Source organism: Mobula hypostoma, chromosome 26 (genome assembly GCF_963921235.1).
Source record: "Mobula hypostoma chromosome 26, sMobHyp1.1, whole genome shotgun sequence".
Classification (NCBI taxonomy): Eukaryota; Metazoa; Chordata; class Chondrichthyes; order Myliobatiformes; family Myliobatidae; genus Mobula; species Mobula hypostoma.
Genome location: NC_086122.1, coordinates 39134932 through 39159729, shown reverse-complemented (window position 1 = coordinate 39159729; position 24798 = coordinate 39134932). Strand labels below are relative to the sequence as shown.

The 24798-nt window shown below is 41.6% G+C and overlaps 1 protein-coding gene across 7 annotated transcripts in view; it reads left to right on the top strand.

The window, feature by feature from the left end:
- Positions 1 to 24798, top strand: part of phactr4b (phosphatase and actin regulator 4b) — a 192561-nt gene that overhangs the window by 49988 nt on the left and 117775 nt on the right. For 5 of the 7 annotated variants that reach the window (XM_063033790.1, XM_063033789.1, XM_063033793.1 and 2 more), the window contains one exon: positions 6935 to 6997. The exons of the other annotated variants lie outside the window; for them this stretch is intronic. The gene's annotated coding sequence lies outside the window, so the exon portion shown is untranslated. The remainder of the gene's footprint in view (positions 1 to 6934; positions 6998 to 24798) is intronic. 7 annotated transcript variants of the gene reach the window in all.

Here is a 24798-nt window from a genome sequence, read left to right as displayed (position 1 = left end):
CCATCAGTATGGATCCCCACCATCCAGGCCATGCTCTCTTCTCACTAGTACCATTAGGAAGGAGGTACAAAAGCCTTAGTTCCCACGTCACCAGGTTCAGGAAAAGGTATTCCCTTTCAACCATCAGGTTCCTGAACCAGTGTGGATAACTTCACTCTCCTCAATGGTGAACTGATTCCACAATCTATAGGCTCACTTCAAGGACACTGCAACTCGTATTTTCAGTATTACATATTTGTTTATTTATTATTATTATTTGTTTTATTTTGCTTTTACAGTTTATCATCTTTTCCATATTGGTTGTTTGTTAGTCTTTGTGTAGTTTTTCAATTATTCTATTATATTTCTTTGTTCTACTGTGAATGCCCACAAGAAAATGAATATCAGGGTAATATGGTGACATATATGTATTTTGATAATAAATTTACTTTGAACTTTAATAGCTGCTTTTAGTTTTGCTAAACAAAAGGTTGCTGTCACTGTCAGCAGGGGAGGGTTGGGAGGAAGAATTCTCTTAATAAGGCTGTGGGGGTGTATCTATCTTTGTACTTGGGCAGCTCACCCAGTTCTAGTTGATTGATTGGTGTAGACCTGATGACCATTGTTGTACTTGATACTTGAGTCTGCTGTGGGTTAATGGTGTTGCTATTGTCACAGATCGAGTACATCAAAATAACCTCAGCTAGCAACTCGGAGAAGGGGAGTTTAACTGTAAGAAGACAGATTATGTTGAGTTCTTGACTGATGAAATTGTGTTGACTATATCTGGTCAGTTTAACAATCTCTACTGGAAATTCACCAGGAATTTACGGAGACATGCTTGTGCAATGTGTAGTTAATGGATAACGTGCACAAAATTCTTGCATTAAGGCCTTTTAGTATGATTGAACTTTTGAAAATTGGATGTATGGATGCCATAATATTGCTGTGGTTTTGAATTCCAATTTGGCAGTACAACTATTTGACTGACAGCTGTAATTTCAAATGAATGGCTGTGCTCAGAATGCCCTGGATTCTCTTGTAGGCATAAGCTTTTCTTTCTCAAACTTATTTTTTTCTCTTTCTGTACTTTTGTCCCTCCTTTTAATTGTTACCCTGAAAGACTTGTTCTTAAATACATAGGATTCTGAATTCCTCTTTCAGAATACTACGGATGGCACCATAGCGTAGCGGTTAACACAGTGCTTTATAGCACTACGGCCTTGGTTCAATTCCAGCCCCTGTCTGTGAGGAATTTGTACGTTCTCCCCATGACCACATGGGATTCCTCCGCATACTCCAGTTTCCTCCCCCGTCCCAAAGGTGTACAGGTTAGTAGGTTAATTGGTCACATGGATGGAATTGGTGGCAAGGGGTCATTGGACTGCCAGGGCTATATCTCTAAATAAGAATAAAGCTTGTTACCTGTACCAGTGTGAAGAGCACTAGATTACTGATACCGAACAACTGAAAAATATTCTACTTCATTGTGAAGAAGCTTGTGACATATGTGAGGAGGAGTTGACACAGGAAGTGCAGTGCAAGTACAAGTTAAAAATATAAAAAAACACAAATGCTGAAAAGACTTCATAACTCCTTTACCTTGTAAAACAATGTGGTAGATTAAATTAATTTTGTTTGTACACTAGATGTTTTGGCTTGCTACTCAGTAGATAAAGGAGGATATTGAGTCTCCAATATGCCAACTCTTTGCAGTGACTGATACACAGTGGAATCTATCTTCACCTGAGGTTGTGCTGAAATTTAATATGATGTAGAATTACATTAAAAATTGACCCAGTTCTGTCAATGCTGTTTTAATTTTGCATGCTACAGTGGTATAAAGATCATTGATCTGACCAAAATGAGGAATAATGATAACTGGAGGAAGTTGCAAAGAGGCTTTTTCCACTGGGATTGGGTGGGCTACAACCTGAGGTGATGGGTTAAGGGTGAAAGGTAAGAGGTTGAAGGCAAACATGAGAGGAAATTTCACTCAGGGTCGTGAGAGTACGGAATGAGCTGTCAGCACAAGTGGCTCATACAAGCTCGATTTCAATGTTTAAAAGAAGTTTGGATAGGTACATGGATGGTAGGGATATTCAGGGCTATAGTCCCAGTGCAGGTCAATGGGAGTAGGCAGTTTAAATGGTTTCAGCAGGGCTAGATGGGCCAAAGGGTCTGGTTCTGTGCCATACTTTTCTATGACTCTACAACTGTATGAGGAAGGTGATTTAGGAAAGCTAGATACAGATGGAGAACATCTGTAATTTTCACTGTTGGCCTCCACAATCATGCACTAAGCCTCTGGGTGTGTTGTGGAGGTTTGCTATCTGTACATGATTAACCCATTATATCCTTTCTTCCCAGAAGGGAAGCACCCAGTTTCTGCTTTTATAGTTTGCATGACAACTGGCTCATATTTTTCCATTTCTCTATTAAATTAGCTAATTCTTGAATGACTATGGCAATGTTGATTCTAGCTGAGATACTGTATTTGTCCCAGGGTAATTCAGCTAGGCCTCATTCTCCCAAATCACAATGTAGCGGGTTACCTTTGGAGGAAAATTGTGAATGTGAAGATTAGTGGAAAGATTGGCCACAGCGATGGGATAGCTTTGGTGTCGTGTAATAATCAATCTTGGGTGCGTAGAATGGTGACTCAGCAATGTTGCTATTTGTTATTAATTAACATGTACTACAAATGTCAGAGACTGATACGCAGGATGAGATAGCAAAGCCTGCTCATTGCATTTCAACAGCTTCTTATGTAAGATGATAGGTGCTGCAACTTTCTAATTATGAGCCTGCACTGAAAACAGAAATATCTAAAGCTTGCATTTGGGCCTTAAATTGTTCGTGTCACTTTGTGTTGTCCAAAGGAGGCAATTACATCATTAGTTCAAGCTTGGCAAAATAACCACATGTGATTCTTTTCCATTTGCTCTGAATTAAAATGCAGGATGGAAATAGTCTGTCACTCCTGGAGATGCTCAATGTCATGTCACAGTCTGCAGATATATTTGTACAGACAGCTTATTTGCTTTCTGTAGGCACAGATATCTTTCTGCTCAGCAGAACTTATGTGTTTTTGTTTCCTTTTATGTATCACAGCAGACTTAAAGCTCGTCTTTGTGACTCTCTACCAATTTAAATTGAGCACTTCATCCTTATTTAGGCTTCAAGGTGACTTTCCCATTGAAGAATGTGGTACCCTTTAGACAGTGGTATGACCTGGAGTTGTAGCTGGAATAATCTTTTTTCTTCTCATTAATTTTTTTCATCCTTCACTCATCCCTAGAAACCAACAACCTCATACATTTTCATTGGAAAAATTCTCCTTTTGCTCAGACTGCCATTGTCTAGGGTGGATTGTGTGTTGTGTCATCTGATGTTTGGACAATTTTTGATCCCTCCTTGTTCTCCAGTGATGGTCCTGCAGTGTGAAGATGTGTATCATGGGTTCTTTGGAGTAAGAAACCATGGAAGTGCTTTGGGGTTAGACTACCAATGTTCAGAACTGTGACCTAGGAGTCAATACTTGTTGCATGGAGGAAGGAGAGCTGTAGATAAGTACATTTCCTTGGATGCATCAGATTCAGATTTACTTATCACATATACACCATTTAGTGAAATTTGTGTTAACAACGAACACACCCAAGGATGTACTGGGGACAGCCCAATGGAGGCCAAGACTCTAGAAGTCCATTGTCACCTGTCTGTGTTGCTAGCCGTCGAACACAGTCCTAGACCGTGGCTTGCCTCTTAACTCCCCCACATCCATGCTCCTAAACCCAACCTGAGCCATAACGTATCTCTCTATCCCTAAAAACCAAACCTACTAACTTAAAAAAAAACACAGCCAAGTCTGAGTCACACCCTCAACAGAGATTGCAGCTCAGCACCATCTTGATCAGAAGGCCGATGTTATGAAGTCATGGAATGGGGATCAGGAGCTAACTTCCTTTACCTCCTGACTGTTATCTCCTCATGCTTGTTCGAGAAATGCTTGGTGAATTGTCATGAGTCACGTGCATTACTTCACTGCTTCACCAAGGATTATTACTTTACTAACTGGATTGGAACAGTCAGATTCACGTTGGAGAGTATATTACCAACATTTTGGCAAGTTCAGTGAAGTATATTTGTACACCTCTTGACTAACGCCAGTACCCTGAGTAATCAAGTAGATTGCCCCCTTTCTTCCACTTGAAGTTGTTGTAATTAAAGGAAAAATGCACTTTTTTTTTGTTTTATTGGAATCATCTTGATGGCTTGTTAAATGAAAATGTCAGTTAATGAACATTGTTAGTTGCTCAGTGTTTGGTAAATGGTGATACGATATCTGCATCATGGCCTGTGAATCTTGTTTAGCCCGTTCATGGTTTTCCAAATTAATGCTCAGTTAGAATTGCTAGTTTAAGTTATGAATTGAAGTTTTTTAAAGTTCATATATGGGAAATGATTTCAAATTTGGATAACTGTCAAAATACTGCAATGCTTTCATTGACCTATTCAACTCTACAGCAGTGATGTTGGATTGTATAAGCTATGTTGAACAGTACCATTAGTCCATGGCCTTCATTAAAACCAATCATTGTGTAGAGACCTTGTTTTGTAAGTGCTTTTCTGTTTGTTACTTTGTGTTGGTCCATTGTTAATTGACTATAGAGTCTAAAGATAGCATGAATTCTGAAAATATGCATTAATTTAAGTTTCTGTGGAAATATCCCTGTGTCTTTTTGCTAATTGAAATTTGATTTGATGCTTCTGTAAACAGGAAATGACATTGAGTCTGACTTGATTAGAAATTCGGATTATGTTAGAATCAAACTGACACTACTATATGAATGATATATCTATAATTAATTACTGTTATAATCTCTCTTCTTCCCTGATGAATAAGTTTTTTAGATTATGAGAACACTCAGTCCTCGTTTATTGTCATTTAGAAATGCATACATGCATTAAGAAATGATACAATGTTTCTCTGGCGTGATATCACAGAAAACAAGACAGACCAAAGACTAACACTGACAAAACCACATAATTATACCATATAGTTACAGTAGTGCAAAGCAATACCATAATTTGATGAAGAACAGTCCATAGGCACAGTAAAAAAAAGTCTCAAAGTCCCTGAGTTACAGTGGTTTAAGTGGTTTCAACCCTTGTTTCTCTTCCTAAATGTCCATTAGTCATAAGAGTTGTATAGTACAGAACTGGATCCTTGGGTAGCCTCCACTTCCTTGTTGACCTTATTTCCCATCCATATACATCTTGTTTATCGGCATTATATCCAAACCTATCAATATTTAAAGTATAGGTTAATAAGTTCTTCATTAGTAAGAGTATCAAAGTGCATTGGGAGAAGGCAGGAGAATGGGGAAGAATGGGATGATAAATCAGTAATGATTGGATGACAGAGCAGACTCAATGGGCCGAATACCCTAATTCTGCTTTTGTGTCTTCTGGTCCTAGGCTTTGCCTGTTCACAAGCGCTTCTAAGTGTCTCTTAAATGTATATTGCATCACCTCCTCTGACAGCACATTGCAGATATCAATCATTCTGTATTTTAAAAAGAAATGAGGAAAACCTTTCTTCTCAAATCCCCTTTAAAACTCTTGTCTCTCTAACCTATGCTGTCCTGTTTTTGACACCCGTTCCATGGAAGAATGATTTTGACTATTTACCCCATCTATGCCCCTCATTATCTTATCTCTATCAAAATTTAATGTATGATAGCAGTTAGAGAAAGTGGTTCAGTAATACAAATATACAAATATCCAAAAACCAATTCATATGAGAAACAAAACTATAGTCGATATTTTCCCTTCATATGTTATTTATTTGTTAAGTTGCAGTGTGGAATAGACCCTTCCAGCCCTTCGAGCCACACCGCCCAGCAAGCTCCAATTTAATGCTAGCCTAATCACTGGACAATTTACGATGGCCAATTAACCTACAAACTGGTACATCTTTGTACTGTAGGAGGAAACCAGAGCACCCGGAGTAAACCCACGCATTTCACATAGAAACTCCTTACAGGTGACGTTGGAATTGAACTCTGAACTCTGCTCTAGGCTGTAATAGTGTCATGCTGAAGCTACCATGGTACCTGTTGATTATAGGAAATTATCAGCAAGTATGCATGTATGAGGATTGCATAGAAAGGTCTCGGAAAGGAGATAAGGCCAGTGGTATCCAGGGCAATTTGATAAACTGGATTCAAAAGTGGCTTGGCAACAGGAGGCAGGTGGTGGGGTGTTTGTCTGGGATTGGTGCCGGGATCTTTGCTGCTTGTAAACTGATTTTGACGTAGATACAGGAAGCAGGATCACTAAGTCTGTATATGATGGGTGGGTTCATGGATGGTATAGAGTGAGTCTCTGGCCACAGAGCAAGATGGGTGAGTTGGTGAAATAGGCTGCTGGAACTCGATCTGGATAGATGTAAGGTGATGGATTTTGGAAGTGCTATTGAGGCTAGGACAGATACCCTGAATGCAGGGTATTAGGGAACATCGATGAATAGAAGGACTTTGGTGTAGAAATCCATCGATCCTTGGAGGTGCAGTGCACGTTAAATAATGTGGTTAGGAAAGCATATGAAATATAGGCCATTATTGGGTGGCATTGAATGCAACAGCAATGAGGTGATGCTCCAACTTTATAAAATATTATTTTGGCTCCAACTGGAGTATTACGCGCAGTTCTGGGCACCATACTACAGCAAAAATATGATGCCGGGGAAGATACAGCTGATATTCACCATAACGTTGCCAGGGATGGGATGTTTCCCTTATGAAGAAGATTGAAGAAGCTGGATCAATTTTACCTGAAATAAAAACAGTGCTGGAATTACTCAGCAGCTGGACAACTTCTGTGAAGAATAAATAAGTTTTGAGTCAGTGATAATGAAATGTCATCAACAGATCTTTTTCTCTCTCCACAGATGCTGCGTGTGTCAGGGCAGGAGGAAATTAAATGTAGGACTGAGGGCACGGTTGAAAAGCAGGTAAGGTGATGGGAGGTGGAGAACCCAATGACAGATTGTTTGTAGATAAAAGGGAGGAAGGTGATGTGTATTGCAGAGATATAGATCAAGTGTATGGTGCAAGAAGTGAACTTGTTTAAGCTGAAATGGTGTGAGGCCAATGGGAAAGTTGAAAATGGAGGAAGCTATTTTGAAACTTCTGTAAGGGGCAAGGGGAGCTGGTGGACTTCAGAAGGGAAATAATTGTGAAGGTTCAATGAGGATCAGAGCTTTAGCTGAAGAGTTGCTTGTGGGTGGTTCATACAATGAAGTCAGTAACAGGACATTGTCTTGCAGTGTGTTTGTCATATGAATGATGTGCTACGATCCTCTAATCTTGACAAAAAATAAATAACCCAGCTTTGAACTATTTAAGGAAATATTTAAATGAGTTAAAAAATGATCATTATTAGTACGTGTGCTTCTTTGCCAAGACTGAGATTTATTGGCCACCCCTAACTGTACATAAAAAATTGGTTATGACCTGCTTTATTAAATGGTAATTCATTGCCACAGATGGCAGTGGAGGTGGAGTCATTGGGAAAATCTAAAATGGAGGGTGATAGGTTCTTGGTTAATCGAAGGTTAATATATTAAAGGGTTGGGGCAGGAGGATGGGATTAAGAGGGATAATAAATCTGCCATCATGGAACGGTGGAGCAGACTGGTTTGTCCGAATGGCCTGTTCTGCTCTAACTGGAGCTGTAACTCAATGATCTTCGGCTCATACAGGAGAGTAAGGAGGTGACAGGAGCTCGAAGGAGGTTATGTTAACTTTCCACATATTGGCTGGGACTCCCATTATGTAATAGGGCTGGATGGGAAAGATTTTGTCAAATGTATTCAGGAGCGTTTCCATAATCAGTATAGAGAAGTCTCAATGAGAGAGTGTGCAATACTTGATCTGTTATTAGGGAATGAGACAGGGCTGGTGACAGAAATATGTTTAGGGGAACACTTTGTATCATGTCATCGCAATGTCATTAGTTTCAAAGTAGATATGCAAAAAGATAGGTCTGGTCCGCTAGTTGAGATTCTACATTGGAGAAAGACCAATTTTGATGGTATCAGAAAGGATTTGGCAAGTGTGGATTGGGACAGATTTTTTTCTGACAAATTTGTAGTTAAGTGATGTGTAAGTTGGTAAGTATAGGAAATACAAATAACACTTAAGCATAAAATTGGTTCTCTGGAAGATCAGTGTGGTAATCTATGCCTGGAGTCAAAAGAGAAAGGGGAGATCTGAAATGAATTTTTTGTATCTAGTATTTACTCGGGAGACAGACACGGTGTCTGTTGATGTGAGGAAGTGCAGCAGCGAGGTCATAGACCCTATACAGATTACTGAACAGGAGATGTTTGCTGTCTTGAGGCAAATTTAGGTAGGTAAATTCCCATCAGACTATGTGTTCCCTCGGACCCTATGGGAGGCTAGTGCAGAAATTACCCTTGCTGAGATATTTTAAATGTGCGTAGCCATGGATGAGGTGCCAGAGGATTGGAGTATAGCTAATGTTCTGTTCTTTGAGAAAGGCTCTAATCAGCTGGATTGAATAGGTTAAGACTTTATTCCCTAGAATGTAGAAGATTGAGAGATTTGATAGAGGTATACAAAATTATGAAGGGTAAAGATCGGGTAAATGCAAGCAGGCTTTTTCTACTGAGGTTGGGTGACACTACAACTAGAGGTCGTGGGTTAAGGGTAAAAGGTGAATTGATTAAGGGGAATATGAGGTGGAACTTGTTCACTCAGGGTGGTGAGAGTGTGTGAAATGAGCAGCTAGCACAAGTGGTGGATTGATTTCAATGTTTTTAACAGAAATTTGGATAGGTACGTGGTTGAGGGGGGTATGGTGGGCTCTGTTCCGGGTGCAGGTCGATGGGACTAGGCAAATTAATGATTTGGCACAGGCTAGATGGGCCGAAGGGCCTGTTTCTGTGCTGTAGTGTTCTATGACTCTGTCTTATAGTCATTATGGCAAGCCCACAACTTCCTCAAAGTAGGAAGTTTCAAGGTTTGACTGAGCAGTGACGAAGGCATAGTATAAAACCATAAGATATAGGAGCAGAATTAGGCCATTCAGTCCATCGAGTCTGCTCCTTGATTTTATGTTCTATTCCTCTTGAAATAAATGCAACCTTGCATTTGCCACCTTACCACTGATTCAGCCAGTAAATTAACCTTCTGAGAGTCTTGCTTGAGGACTCCCAAGTCCCTCTGCACCTCTGATGTTTGAAACTTCTCCCCATTTTGATAACAGTCTGCACTATTGTTCCTTTTACCAAAATGCATTATCATACATTTCCCAGCATGGTATTTCATCTGTCACTTTTTGCCCATTATTCCAATTCGTTTAAGTCCTGTTGCAATCGCATTGCTTCCTCAGCACTACCTACCCCTTCGCCTATCTTCGTATCATCTGCAAACTTTGCCATATAGCCATCAATTTCATTATTCAAATCATTGACAAACAATGTGAAATGTAGCGTCCCAATACTGACCTCTGATGAACACTACTAGATAACCAGAAAAGGCCCTTTTTATTTCCACTTGCTGCCTCCTGCCTGTCAGCTATTCTTTTATCCGTGCCAGTATCTGTCCTGTAACGCCATAGGATTTTATCTTGTTACGCATTCTTATGTGTGGCACCTTATCAAATGCCTTCTGAAAATCCAAGTAAATGACATCCACTGCCTCTCCTTTGTCTACCCTGCTTATTACTTCCTCAAAGAACTCTTAACAGATTTGTCAGGCAAGATTTTCCTTTACAGATACCATGCTGACTTTGACTTATCAATAGTCTCCAAGTACCCAAAACCTCATCCTTAATAATAGACTCCAACACTTTCCCAACCACTCGGGTTAGGCTAACTGGCCTATAATTTCATCTCTTTTGCCTTCCTCCCTTCTTAAAGAGTGGAGTGAAGTTTGCAATATTCCAGTTCTTCAGGACCAGGCAGAATCAAGTGATTCTTGAAAGGTCATGACCAACGCATCTGTTATCTCTTCAGCAACCTCTCTCAGAACTCTGGGATATAGTCCATCAGGTCCAGGTGACTTATTCTCCTTAAGACCTTTGAGTTTGCCTAGCACTTTTTCCTCACTCACTCCTGCTCCCTGACACTCACGGACTTCTGGCACACTGCTAGTGTCTTCACTGTGGAAGCATTGTACAGTGCTTGATGCATTGGTCATGATCTTTCAAGAATAGTGATGCAACTCCGGGTCAGGATGGATTGTAACTTGAAGGGGGTTGCTCGAGAAGCAGTTTTTGAGATATTCCCTTAAAGTGGCTGTTTTCTTATCTCACTCACACAAAATGTTTGGGTGGTGATACTGAAGAAGCATTGGCAACGTGTTGCTCTAAGACTTGTAAATTGTGCATTTTGCTGGGAATGAATGCTTAAGGTGGTGAATAAGATGGTAATTAAGCAAACTGTGTCAATACTGTGCTGTGCTTCTTGTGCTGTCGAGCTTTACTTGTACAAATGTTTCTCACAAGTTGAAAAGCTTATGGACTCACCAGTGAAAGGCTTTTGGGATTACCAAGGGTTACAAAATGTAACCCTCAGTTCGGCTAGCAGCTTAATCTAGGGGATGATAGCCCCCAGCCCAGCCAAACTTAAGAAATCTCATTTGGGTGGATGCTGTGCAATGTGTTCCCTGTTACAAATCAGTACCACAAAATAGTAAACAATGCACAATATGTGATTAAACGATTGAGCTTTATAAATCTTACCTTGACTATATGGTTAGTAAAGAAACCAAAAAAAGAAAAGGGCCCATTCTCATGAAAGAGAGTAATGCACAAATGTTGGAGCTCAGGGTTTCATCCATTTGCTCCCGTCATCCTGCGCGCGTAGCCGACCCTCACTCCTCAGTCCACTCCATCCAGCGGTCTACTAACTCTCTCCATTCGCGTCCTCTCTCTTCATCTCTCCCTGACAAAAGACCGCGAAAATCCCTCTTCCAGACCCACAAGAAAGAACAACACCTCTCTTACTGGCTAACATGTATTGTAAAGTCCCTGTTACTTCTAGTCATAACCCAAACATTGCTGCTACAGAGAAACCATTACCTTAGCCTTAGCAGTGAAACATTACAAAGAGACCATTACATTCGCAGTGAAACTTTACAGCGTGTTACACAAGTGATGCAAGCACTCAATTGCCAACCGAAATTGTATTAAGAGAGCATCAAAGATGTTGAAAGAGAGATAAGGGAATAATTCTCTCTTTGTACTTGGAGTAATTGGGAATTCAGAATGCTTTGCCCAGAAGCAAACTGCCCATTAGTTAAAGATTTGGACAATGGCTTGAAAATGTATCGCTGTACAGAAGGGAGTAGGAAGATTTGATGAAACTGCATATTTGAAGCTAACACTGATTTGCATTCTATTCCCCAACACACATAATGGGTTATTGTTGATGGCAGCCATTACTGTTAATGATGAATGTTTATAGTTTTTGACAACATAGTTTGGTACCATTTTTGGAGGAATTCTAATTTTCGGCTTTGTCTTTCCTTCCAGGTTATTCTACTTTACAGAAATATCGAACACCATTTTAGATTCAATTGCCTAACTGAGTCTTGCTGAGTATCAGTAAATGGGAACTGTCTGCAGTTCAGGAGGTGCAAAATTCTCTGCCAGAGTCCCAGCAATATCTTGCCTTGCTTTCCACAATATTGTACAGTAAATTTGGTCAGTCCTGATCTTGCCCTTGATTAGCGTTCTTTCAGGTTTTGGCAGAAAGTAGAACTTTGGCTTTTTTCCTTTTTTCCAGCCCCTAATTTTGAAGGCAGTTAATGCATCCCTTGCACCAATTCCAGCAAATAATGTCTAGCTCAAAAGCAGGGTCTTGAACCTGGGTTGCTTAATATCTGTAGCATGGTCCACAGTACTTGCCAGTTTGAATTGAATTGACTTTATTACTTACATCTTTCATATACATGAGAAGTAAAAATCTTTACGTTACATCTCCATCTAAATGTGCAATTTATAGTAATTTATAATAAGTATTATGTACAACAGGATAGTCAGTATAACATAGAAATACAGTTGCGTCAACATGAATTAAGCAGTCTGATAGCCTGGTGGAAGAAGCTGTCCCAGCGACTGTTGGTCCTAGCTTTTATGCTGCGATACCGTTTCCCGTGGTTGGGGTGACTCGGGTCCCCAATGATCCTTCAGGCCCTTTTTACACTTCTGTCTTTGTAAATGTCCTGAATCGTGGCAAGTTCACATCTACAGATGTGCTGGGCTGTCCACACCATTCTCTGCAGAGACCTGCGATTGAGGGAAGTACAGTTCCTGTACCAGGCAGTGATGCAGCCAGTCAGGATGCTCTCAATTGTGCCCCTGTAGAAAGTTCTTAGGATTTGTGGGCCCATACCAAACTTCTTCAACTGTCTGAGGTGAAAGAGGCGCTGTTGTGCCTTTTTCATCACACAGCCGGTATGTACAGACCATATGAGATCCTCAGTGATGTTCATGCTGGCGAACTTAAAGCTGTTCACCCTCTCAACCCCAGATCCATTGATGTCAATAGGGGCTAGCCTGTCTCCATTCCTCCTGTAGTCCACAACCAGCTCCTTTGCTTTTGTGACATTGAGGGAGAGGTTGTTTTCTTGACACCACTCTTCTCTGTAGGCTGCCTCATTATTATTTGAGACTAGGCCAATCAGTGTAGTGTTGTCAGCAAAATTAATTAGCAGATCGTAGCTGAGGGTGGCAACACAGTCATGGGTGTACAGAGAATAAAGGAGGGGGCTTAATACACAGCACTGAGGAGCACCTGTGTTGAGAGTCAGAGGGGCAGAGGTGAGGGAGCCCACTCTTACCACCTGCCGGCGATCTGACAGGAAGTCCAGGATCCAGCTACACAAAGCAGGGTGAAGGCCGAAGTCTCTGAGCTTTTTGTCGAACCTGGAGGGAATTATTGTGTTGAATGCTGAACTGTAGTCCAAGAACAGCATTCTCACATAAGCATCCCTTTTCTCCAGGTGTGTAAGGATGGTGTGTAGAGCTGTGGCTATTGTGCCATCTCTCAATGGTTGTATCAGTAGGTGAATTGTAAGGGATCCAGTTTGGGTGGTAGCAAGCTGTAGATGTAGTCCTTGATTATCCTCTCAAAACATTTGCTTATTATTGTGGTGAGTGCGACAGGACACCGGTCATTCAGACATGAACACGAGAGTCAGCTTTATTCATAGTGCTGGCAGGCAGGTTCTTTTGGGCCCTTCTCAGGCTTCCTGGTGACTGGATTAGCGCTGCTTCTCAGCTTCAGTTTTAGATTTGGGAGAGAGTGAGACTTCTGGACTTGCTGTTTATTAGCTGGTACATTTCCTGCTCAGTCTGAGGCAGAAGTGGAGACATAAAGGACACTTTGAACATATTAGAAGTTTAATTTCCCCGTGGAATGTGGTCAGTCTGTTTCTACTGGTTTAATATTGCAAATGGCATTGGATTGTCACATTGACTGAGATACAGTGAAAAGCTTGTCTTGCATATTCATACACATTACGCAAAACATTGAAGTAGAACAAGGTGGAAAATGCAGTGCAGGTAAACAATAAACCAGTGATGGTTTTATTTTTGATTCCATTTTGTAAAAATCAAGTTTCTTCTGATCCTGGTGACTCTGGATGCTTGGAACATGCGGCAGCAAAAGCTGTCACCATGCTGCCACAATGTGTGTGATGGGAAGGCACGTTGGCTGTTATTTGTGAAGTATCTTGGCTAAGAAACATGTTAAAACAAGAAGCAGCAAGAAAGGCAGGAATTTGAGAGTGGATTTATCTGTAGAATCATTTGCCAGTATGGCAAGCAGAAACTTGCCTCGGGAAGGGACGTGCTTTATATTTTCTCTTTCTCTCTGTGCTTTTGTGCTGTGATTTAACTAATGTACTGAACATTGGGAAACCAAACGAGTTTCTGGTATCATATTTGCTTCTTATTGATTTATGTCATTTACCAAAAGATTACAGAATACCTTTTGAAGTTACAGATTAAATCTTGCAACAATGAGACCAGTTCATTTCTTTTGAGAGAAGTTTAACAAGGTAGGGTTCTTTCCTTGTCTTTCGGAAACAGACTCATGTATTTTAATGAAAGACGTTTGTCGTGGGGTATGGTTGGAGAAGAGGAATCTAAAGCTAGAGTCCGTAGATGTAACCGTTGCGTATATCATTTGCAAATATGAGGAACTTAAGGGAAACTTTAATTAATGCATAGTGAGAGCAAGAATTAATTCAATTAATATTATGAACACAAGAAAGTCTGCAGATGCCGGAAATCCCTTGCAATGCACACAAAATGTTGGAGGAACTCAGCAGTTCAGGCAGCATCTATAGAAATCAATAAACAGTCAACGTTTCGGGCCTAGACCCTTCTTCAGGACTAGAAAGGAAGGGGGGAAGATGCCAGAATACAAAGGTGGTTAGAGGGGGGAGGAGGATAGCTTGAAGGTGCTAGATGAAGCCAGGTGGGTGGGAAGGGTAAAGGGCTGGAGGAGAAGGAATCTGATAGGAGAGTAGAGTGGACGATAGGAGGAGGGGTACCAGGGAGAGATGAAAGGCAGGTGAGAAGAGGTAAGAGGTCAGAGTGAGGAGTAGAGGAAGAGGGAGGAAAATTTATTTTACCAGAAGGAGAAATCGATATTCATGCCATTGGGTTGGAGACTACCCAGATGGAGTATAAGGTGTTGCTCCTCCACCCTGAGGGTTGTTCATCGTGGCACAAGCGGAGGCCATAAACCAACATGTCAGAACGGAAATGGAAATTAAAATATTTGGCCACCAGGAAGTTCCGCTTGTGGTGGATGCAGCAGAGATGCTTAATGAAGCAGTTCCCCAATGTATGATAAGTCTCACCAATGCAGATGAGGCCTCATCGGGAGCACTAGACACAGTAGATAACCTTAACAGATTCACAGGTGAAGTGTTACCCCACCTGGAAGGACTGTTTGGATCCCTGAATGGAGGTGAGGGAGGAGGTGAATTGGCAGGTGTAACACGTGGGCTGCTTGCAGGGGAGGGAGTTGATATGAATTGTTTATATAGAGTCATGCGGTTATACAACAGAATGAAGCCTTTCAGCCCGAATTGTCTGGTGCCCAATGATGAGACTTGCTCAGCTATTGGTTTATTTTCACTGAATCTTGGTACATGCGGCAGTAATAAACCAGTACTGGAATGAGTCTCAGCCCTACTTCCCTTTAAACCTATCCATCAATCTGTCTAGTTGTAAGCCATCACCCCTACTGGAGCATAGACTGCTGACAGCAACTTGCTAGAGTCCTCTGTTCTGGGCCAGTCATTCTAGTTGTCTCCAGGTGTAGCCCGTCTTCTTGGTGTCAGCTTCGAGGTTATGGCACCAAGTGTTCTTTGCCCGATCTCTCTGCCAAAGGTTGATTGGCCCTGTGGCGTCCACAGGCTTGTGACTTTTGCCACATGAATTCATGTGTCTTCTAGGCGAAGATCCTTTCTTTCTCAGGGAAGAAGTCTTTGGAGCTTCTGTTTCTGTTTCTACAGCTCTGGATTTTTACAGGATGCGATTGCTAACCCCATGCCCAACCGTTCTCCTTTTGCAGTCAGGCCTGGGACCATCCGTAGCAGAATTTAAACGTTAAATGCCCCTGCTATTTACTGTGACAGCTCATTCCAGTTACCCACCATTCCCACTGTAGGAAAATTTGCCCCTCAGTTATCCTTTAAATCGGAGTCCTCTCAACTTAAATCTGCACCCTCTAGTTTTTGATTCCTCTACCTTGGGAATAAGACTGTGACCGTCCATTATCTGTGCTCGCGATTTTTTGCTCCAGACCAAAAAAAAATCAGTTCCAGTCTTATCCAGTCTCTCCTCATGACTTAATTGCTCTAGTCCTAGCAACATTCCTGTAAATCTTTTTTTTTTGTGTAGCTTAATCCCATTCCTATCATAGGGTGACCAAAATGGCATACAATATTCCAGGAGCAGTCTTTGCAACACGCTGTACAGTTCAAACATGGGGTCCCAACTTGTGTACTTAATGTCATGTTGATAGCATGTCATAAGCCACTCTCACGGTGCAGTGCACTTGTGCCGCTAGCTTCCACTGTTCTACATCAGAGGGTAGAAAAAAACAAGCTAGGAAAATACAGACTGGTGAGTCTGACATCAGTAGTAGGAAAATTGATAAAGGGGATTCTGACACACAGGATCTACCAACATTTGGAGAGACTGGGTCTGAACTTGGAGAGTCAGCGCAGATTTGTGCATGGGAAGTTTAGTCTGATAAATATCTTGGATTTCTTCAAGAAGGTAACCAAAGGATAGATAAGAATATGGCAGTGGATGTTAGCTAATTGAACATTAGTAAGGCTTTTGACAAGGTCCCTCATGGCAGGGTAGTCAGGAAAATTAGATCACATGGGATTCTGGAGGAGTTAGTGGATAGGATTTATAATTGGTTCATTATTAGGATGTTTCTCAAACAGAAGCCCTGTGTTTAGTGGTTGGTGCTGGAACCTTTCTAATATGTATAAATGATTTGGATGTGCATGTACAAAGCATAGTTATTAAGTTTTCAGATGTTACTAAAATAGAGCTGTTGTAGACAGAGTAGGAGGTTATGAAAATGTACAGGGATCTTGATCAGCATGATTTGTAGGCTAAGGATTGACAAACGGCTTTTAGTCCAGATGAATATGAAGTATTACATTTTGGTTGATCCAGCCTGGGTTAGGTTCCTACAGCAAGCCCAGGGGGAAAGTTATAGAACAGATGGATCTAGGAATGAAAGTGCACAGTTCGCTGAAAGCAGCATCACAGGTTGGGTGGTGAAGAAGGCATTTAGTGTGCTGACCTTCATCAGTCAGGGCACTGAATATAGGAGCTGGGAAGTCATGCAGTTTATATTAAAAAAATTGGTAAGGCCACAGTTGAGTAATGTGTACAGTTTTGGTTACCCTGTTGTAGGAAATGTGCTATTAAACCAGAAAGAGTGCAGAAAACATTTTTCAGAATGATGCCTGGACATGGGGGTCTCAATTGCAAGGAGACATTGCATAAACTAGGACTTTATTCCCTGAAATGTAGGAGATTGAGAGGTGACCTGATAGGAATGTAAGATCCTGAAGTGTATAGACAAGGTGAAGCACATAGTCACATTCCCTGGGGAGAGGTTGCTTAAAAACTAGAAAACATAGGTTTATGATCAGAGGGGATAGATTTGAAATGGTCATCAGGAATTTATGGTGAAACACAAGCAGATGGAACTCACACTGGTCAGCAGAGGCAGCAAAGGGCCTGTTTCTGTACTGTATGATTCTGACTCTTAACAGGGCCCTGCATGTACTGTGCAACGTCTGTCCTGATGTAACTTGTCTGAGTTAAAGTCCATCTGACATTGCTCTTTGTGTTTCCTGATCTGGTGCCATTTGTAACTTTAGGCGACTTTCTTCCGTGACCATTACAACACACATTTCAGTGTCATTGGAAATTTACTAATTATGCCGTCTACATTCTCATCGTAACCTTAACGCACACCACCGATGTTGGGTTCACTGGCCTGTAGCTCCCTGGCTTGCCCTTGCAGCCCAAATTAAATAAAGGCACAACATTAGCCACTGGTTCCTCACTCAGAGCTAAGGAAGATACAAAAATCTCTGCCAGAGCTCCAGCACTTTTGTCCCTTGCTTCCCACAACTAAGGTACTTTACAGAACTTGGCCACTTTATGTGCCTTAAGACATCAATGTTATCTCTCTTTTGTAATATTGATGTTTCAGGACATCACTGTTCTCTTTCTTTGATTCTTGAGTCCCCACAAGATTCTCCATGGTAAATTGAGACCTCATCCACACATTGGTGATCACACTGATCCTTAATGGGACCTACTCTTTCCCTAGTTACCCTTTTGCCCTTAAATATTTATAGCATCACTCTGAATTCTTTTTTACTGTGTCTGTCAAGGATATCTCGTCCTGTTTTTACTGTCCTTATTTTCTTCTGAAGTTTTCTCCTACGTCCCTTTGTACTCTAAAAGGAACTCGGTTGATCTCAGACACCTGTACCTGACATGTGCTTTTTCCTGAGCATAACCTCAATATCCCTTATCTGCCAGGGCTGCCTAACCTTGCCAGCCTTGCCCTTCATTCTAATAGGAACATGTTGACCCTGAACTCTCGCTGTCTCACTTTTAAAAAGCCTTCTGCTTGCCAGGCATCTCTGTACCTGCAAACAGCCACTCCCAATCATTCTTTGCAGTTTCCTGTCTAAGCTGATGAAAATTGGCCTTGCTCCAATGTGGGACTTTAACTAAAGGAAAATAATGTATAATTATCTGACAGGAGAATGGTTAGTAGGACATTCGAAGGGCTTGAGTTGGGGGATGGGGAGGAGACATGAATGACACATGGGTTAAGTGGTCTCTTCTGTACCCTACATTCGATGTGATGATTGAAGTTGCCATTTATCCCAGTCCTGTGAGCTGTTTGATAAGCCGAAGGGTCCGATTCTGTACTGTACTTTTCCCTGACTATGTTGATTATCCCAGTCTCGTGAGCTACTCTTGGCTGTTCGCTTTTTTACCAATGACAGATTTTTACCAAACTTGAAGCTATGCCTGCACAAGCTAATGGTGTATGTGAGCTTCAGAGCAGTTTGTCCTCAGCTTCAAATAAAGCATTTTATTTGTTTTCACATTATGGAGCAGATTGGAATTTTGGCAGTGTGTCAGGCAGCTGTGTTGTGTAGCCTCAGATGTGGGCTGGTATTTATCACTAATTTCAACAGTGCAGAGTACAAGCTCCTGAATTGGTACTTGCTGTGCCCTGCATTATATTGATGACGACAGTAGTGTCATTAATATAATGCTTTTAGTGACTGTATGATCACGTTGATGCCAGAATAGGAAGAATTTCTTGAGGCTGATGTGTAGGTGATGGTGTCGGTGATAACAATAGCATAGATCTTTGACTGGTTTGACATCTATAACAAAGCATGTTTCTGTACTGCTTCATCACTAACCTCTGTGACAATCCATCACTAATCTCTGGGATTGTGCAGCTAACATTTAGAGCAAACTACGTGAAGCTGTACATTGCATGCGATTGACTTTTGAAGTGGGAAGAAAACTAAACCTCAAACAACAACTAGTGTGGACGTAAATGATCCAGTCACGCTTTTCGTCCTTCAATTAGATCAAAAACTGAATTGCTTCATTTGCTGAGAAGGGTGTTGTTTGAAGATCACTGAAGCTAAGTGTTTGTATTTGATGTATGTATTTTGCTCAGGGTATATGGGGTGCTGCGTAAATGCAGCACTGTTTTTCTTTCGCCTTTCGCGTATGGCACTTAACATCGGTCCTCCCTGCCTTCTCAAGCCAATGCAAACCATACATCAGCTTTAGTGTGAACAATGAAAACAGGTTAACTGATGACATTACTGTTTCTGGAACCTTGCAGAGTGCAAATTGCATGCCGTATTTCCTCTTCATAACAGTGACTAGATATAATTTTTATTTGTTAAGGGATACTGCTGTGTGAACATGCTGATAGCTGCTGTACGAATGCAAGTGCTTTTTCTTTCCTGTTTGTTTCATGAAGAGACTATGTGCTTTGACTACCTGAACTAATCACGTAGGTTTGCTTCTTTGGGCTTGGGGAATAAGCATCCATCCAGAAATGGCAACAGTGGTGGAGGTGGATACGATAGGGTCTTTTAAGAGACTCCTGGACAGGTATATGAAGCTCAGAAAAATAGAGGGCTATGGGTAATTTCTCAGGTAAGGAGATGTTTGACACAGCTTTGTAGGCCAAAGGGCCTGTATTGTGCTATAGGTTTTCTATGTTTCTAGAAACCTTACTGTTATCTATGTTTGGAAGCATGTAACGTAATCGGGGAAGATTCTTGTTTGCTCCTTTACAATATGACCATACCTGTTCCTCCATTGCCATTGTTCCTTGCTTTCTGCTCTCCTCTTGTAAGGGGACAAAAAGTGCTGGTGAACGCAGCAGGCCACAGGCAGCATCTATAGGAAGAGGCACAGTCGACGTTTCGGGCCGAGACCCTTCATCAGGACTAACTGAAGGAAGAGCTAGTAAGAGAGCTAGCTAGAAGGAAGAGCTCCAACCTGATGGATTGAACATTGACTTCTCAAACTTCTGCTAATGCCCCACCTCCCCCTCGTACCCCATCCGTTATTTATTTATATACACACATTCTTTATTTCTCTCTCTCTCTCTCTCTCCTTTTTCTCCCTCTGTCCCTCTGACTATACCCCTTGCCCATCCTCTGGGTTTTTCCCCCCCTCCCCCTTTTCCTTCTCCCCGGACCTCCTGTCCCATGATCCTCTCATATCCTTTTTGCCAATCACCTGTCCAGCTCTTGGCTCCACCCCTCCCCCTCCTGTCTTCTCCTATCATTTTGGATCTCCCCCTCCCCCTCCCACTTCCTTCAGTTAGTCCTGACGAAGGGTCTCGGCCTGAAACGTCGACTGCACCTCTTCCTAGAGATGCTGCCTGGCCTGCTGCGTTCACCAGCAACTTTGATGTGTGTTGCTTGAATTTCCAGCATCTGCAGAACAGAATTCCTCATGTTTAAGATCCCAGGTATTGATTCTGCCCAGTTAATGGTGACTGGGATGGCAACGGAGGTGATAGCTTGATTCCTTGATCTTGGGTGTTGGTGCAAAGTCATTCAGGGTCTATTGTGATATTGCTTCCGTGGTAGAGAATCAGAAACTGGTTTAATATCACCAGCATGTGTCATGAAATTTGTTGTCTTTGTGACAGCAGTACAATGCAATACATAGAAAAACATGAATTACTGTAAATATATTATAATTAAATTGAATAAGTAGTGCAAAAATAGAAAAAAAAGTAGTGAGGTAGTGTTCATGGGTTCAATGGCCATTCAGATGGCAGAGGGGAAAAGGCTGTTCCTGAATCATTCAAGTTTACAACTCTGCAGCTTATTTCAATTCTGTGCAGTAGCCCCCCTCTACCACCCCCCCCCATACCAGATGGTGATGCAGCCAGTTAGAATGCTGTCCACTGTACATCTGTACCATCTTATTGAAGCTTGCTGGCAGTTAAGTTGAACCTTTTGACGGGTCTGGAAATGGTATCTACTGTCATCATTGCTCCCCAGTACAAGGACCTTTAGAATCATGAGGGTTTTGGACAGACCATCCCCTTGAACATGAAGAGCAGAAAAGAAGCAAAGGATGAATCAAAATTGCATTGACATGGCACCTTTCACATCCCATAGCACTTTGCAGCCAACAAATTATTTTAACTGTAGACTTTTTGTAGGGAGGAGCACCCTAAAGTGGCTATGCGATGCTCAGGTAATTTGTTTGGTGATGTTAGCTGAGGCAAAAATAGAGCCTGGAACACTGGCAACACTAAATTGCATTTGCTAAAATAGTGGCATTGTGTCTTTCATGAAACATTGAAAGTGGACATGTCTCGACTTAATGATTTTTACAAATGATAGTATCTGACATCATGCAGGGCATTGAAATCTTGTGTGAGAGATGAAACTTTTGAACTTTTCAAACTTTTGATTTGGAATGTGGAGCTAGTCTCAGCTGTCAGAGATCAGAGTTGAATCCAGAAGGCGAATAATTCAGAAGCTGAAAGTTTGTTCCTTTGGTGGAAACTGAGGGTGGAGTTGACCAGCGTTCAAAGAAATATGTCAAGTTGTAGAGAAGCCACAGATCAAGATGCCAAAGTTTGCTGATTGATTTTCATCAAACCACAAAACAGCAAAAGCAGAAAATTCTGGAAGCATTTAGCAGATTAAGCAGTATCAACAGCAAAGGTGTGGCTAATGTTTTGGACGATCCAGTTGGATTCCAGATTCGGCTGATGGTTCCACTAGGGGGTATGGAGTGTACACCATTTTATTAAAGATTAAATTGATTTCATAATAGTGAGGAAATTGCTAAAGGTTGAATGAGCAGGTCAGAATCAGAATCTGGTTTAATATCACCGGCACGTGTTAGGAAATTTGTTAACTTTGCGGCAGCAATACATTGCAATACGTGATAATAGAAAACGAAAACTGTGAATTACAGTATGTGTCTGTTGTAGAGGTGCCCTGCCCTATAAAAAAGATCACACAAAGTCAGGTTGTCTATTCTTCTCAAGAAAGATCTGTTTATGTGCACCATGCCTTAATCAAAACAACTTTCAGAGGACCGTAGAAGAACTGTAGAGATGCATGAAGCTGGAAAAGGCTACTAAAACATTTCTAAAGAGCTGAGTGTTCATTCATCAGTCTGCAGTAAGAGAAATTACCTATAAATGGACGGCATTGAGTACTGTTTCTACTGTCCCTAGGAGTGGGCATTTTTCAAAGATGACACCAAGAGCACAATGTGCAATGCTGAAGGAGGTGAAAAAGAACTGAAGGGTAACAGCAAAAGACCTGCAGAAATTTCTAGAACTTGCTAAAGTCTCTGTTCATGTGTCCACCATAAGAAAAACATTGAACAAGAATGGTATTCATAGAAGGACAACACGGGAAACCACTGCTCTCCAAAAAAAAAATGTTGCTGCATGTCTCAAGTTTGCAAAGGACCACGTGGATGTTCCACAGCGCTTCTGGGACAATGTTCTGTAGACAGGTGAGACAAAAGTTGAACTTTTTGATCGAAATGCACACGGCTATGTTTGGAGGAAAAAGGGCACTGCACACCAATACCAAAACCTCATCCCAACTGTAATGCATAATGGAAGGAGCATCATAGTTTGCAGCTGCTTTGCTGCCTCAGGACCTGGATAACATGTAATCGTTAAGGGAGCAATGATTTCAAAATTGTATCAAGATATTTTACAGGAGAATATCGGAGTAGCGGTCCGTCACCTGATGCTCAATAGAAATTAGATGATGCAACAAGACAATGATCCGAAACACAAGAGAAAATCAACAGAATGGTTTAAAAAGAAGAAACTTCTGAAATGCCTGTTTCGCTGCCGCTGCTACTGTGTGATCCGAAATCTCCGGCGGGGAAGGCCCCGAATCCTCAGCTTTGCCTGTTGCTCAGCGGCCGGGGGCGGGGTCGAAGTGCTCAGCAGAGATGGTACTCGGTGTCGGAGGGCTGGTCGGAGGCTCGAAGTTTTTGGACGGACTCAGAGTTGGACTGTGGTTGGGTGCTTCCAGGATGCAGCATCGGCAAGTTTGCGGCGCTGGAGGCTTATGGCAGGGAGAGTTTCTCCCTTCTGCCGTCTGCGTGAGATGTTGGGGCTATCGGGACTTTGAGACTTTTTTTTAACCGTGCCCATGGTCTGCTCTTATCAAATTACAGTATTGCTTTGCACTGTTGTAACTATATGTTATAATCATGTGGTCTTTGTCAGTTTTAGGCTTGGTCTGTCTTGTGTTTCTGTGATGTCATACTGGAGGAACATTGTATCATTTTTTAATACATGCATTTCTAAATGACAATAAACGAGGACTGAGTGTCCTCATAATCTAGGTGCTAAAAAGAAGAAAATTCATATTTTGAAATGGCCAAGTCAGTGTCCAGACCTTAACCCAATTAAGATGCTGTGGCATGACCTGAAGAGGGCTGTTCAAGCAAGGTAGCCCAGAAATATGGATGAATTGAAACAGTTTTGTATGGAGGAATGGTCTAAAATTCCTCCTCGTCATTGTGCAAATCTGATCAGCAACTACAGGAAACTTTTGGTGGAGGTTATTGCTGCTTCTACCAGTTATTAAATACAAGAGTTCACATACTTTTTCCAGCTTGAACTGTGAATGATTAAATAATGTATTCAGTAAAGACATGAGAAGTACAATTGTGTGTTGTTAGTTCATGCATGTTCTGTTTGTCTATTATTGTGACTTGGATGAAGATCAGACCACATTTTATGAGTAATTAATGCAGAAAACCTGATAATTGCAAAGAGTTCAAACTTTTTCTTGCAGGATATATAAAATAGTTAAATAAGTAGTACAAAAGAAGGAAATAAAAGGTAGTGAGGTAGTGTCCATGGGTTCAATGTTCAATCAGAAATCATATGGCAGAAGGGAAGAAGCTGTTTCTGAATTGTTGTGTGTGTACCTTCCTGATAGGAAAGGAAAGGTATGTCACATCCGGAGTTTCTCCGGTTAGTGGACGATTTCCCTCTATGCCTCTCTGACGTAGTGGGGAACCGCATACGAGGCAAGTTACAGCAGTGGTTTGCCATTGCCTTCTGCCGGGTGAGTTTCCAAAGAGATCCAGCACGGATGGAAAGCGTGCAGGGGAGCTGGCTGGATTCGTACTCGGGACCTTTCGTCCCGAAGTCCAGCACTGATACCACTACGCCACCAACCAGGTCAGTACCAATGAGAAAAGGGCATGGCCTGGGTGATGGGGGTGATGGACGCTGCCTTTTTGAGGCACCACACCTTGAAGTTGTCTTGGATACTATGGAGGCGAGTGCCATGATGGAGCTGGCTAATTTTACAACTTTCTGCAGCTGACTTTGATACTGTGTAGTAACCCCCCTCCCCCGCATACCAGACAGTGATGCAGCCAGTTAGAATGCTCTCCCTAACTCATCTGTAGAAATTTGCAAGTGTTTTTGATGACATACCAAATCTCCTCAGGCTCCTAGTGAAGCATAGCTGCTGTCTTGCCTTCTTTATAGCTGCATCGATGTGTTAGGTCTTCAGAGATATTAACATCCAGGAACTTGAAATTGCTCATTCTCTCCACTTCTGATCCCTCTGAGAACTGATGTGTATTCCCTCGTCTTACCCTTTTTGAAGTCCACAATCACTTCTTCGGTCTTACTAATGT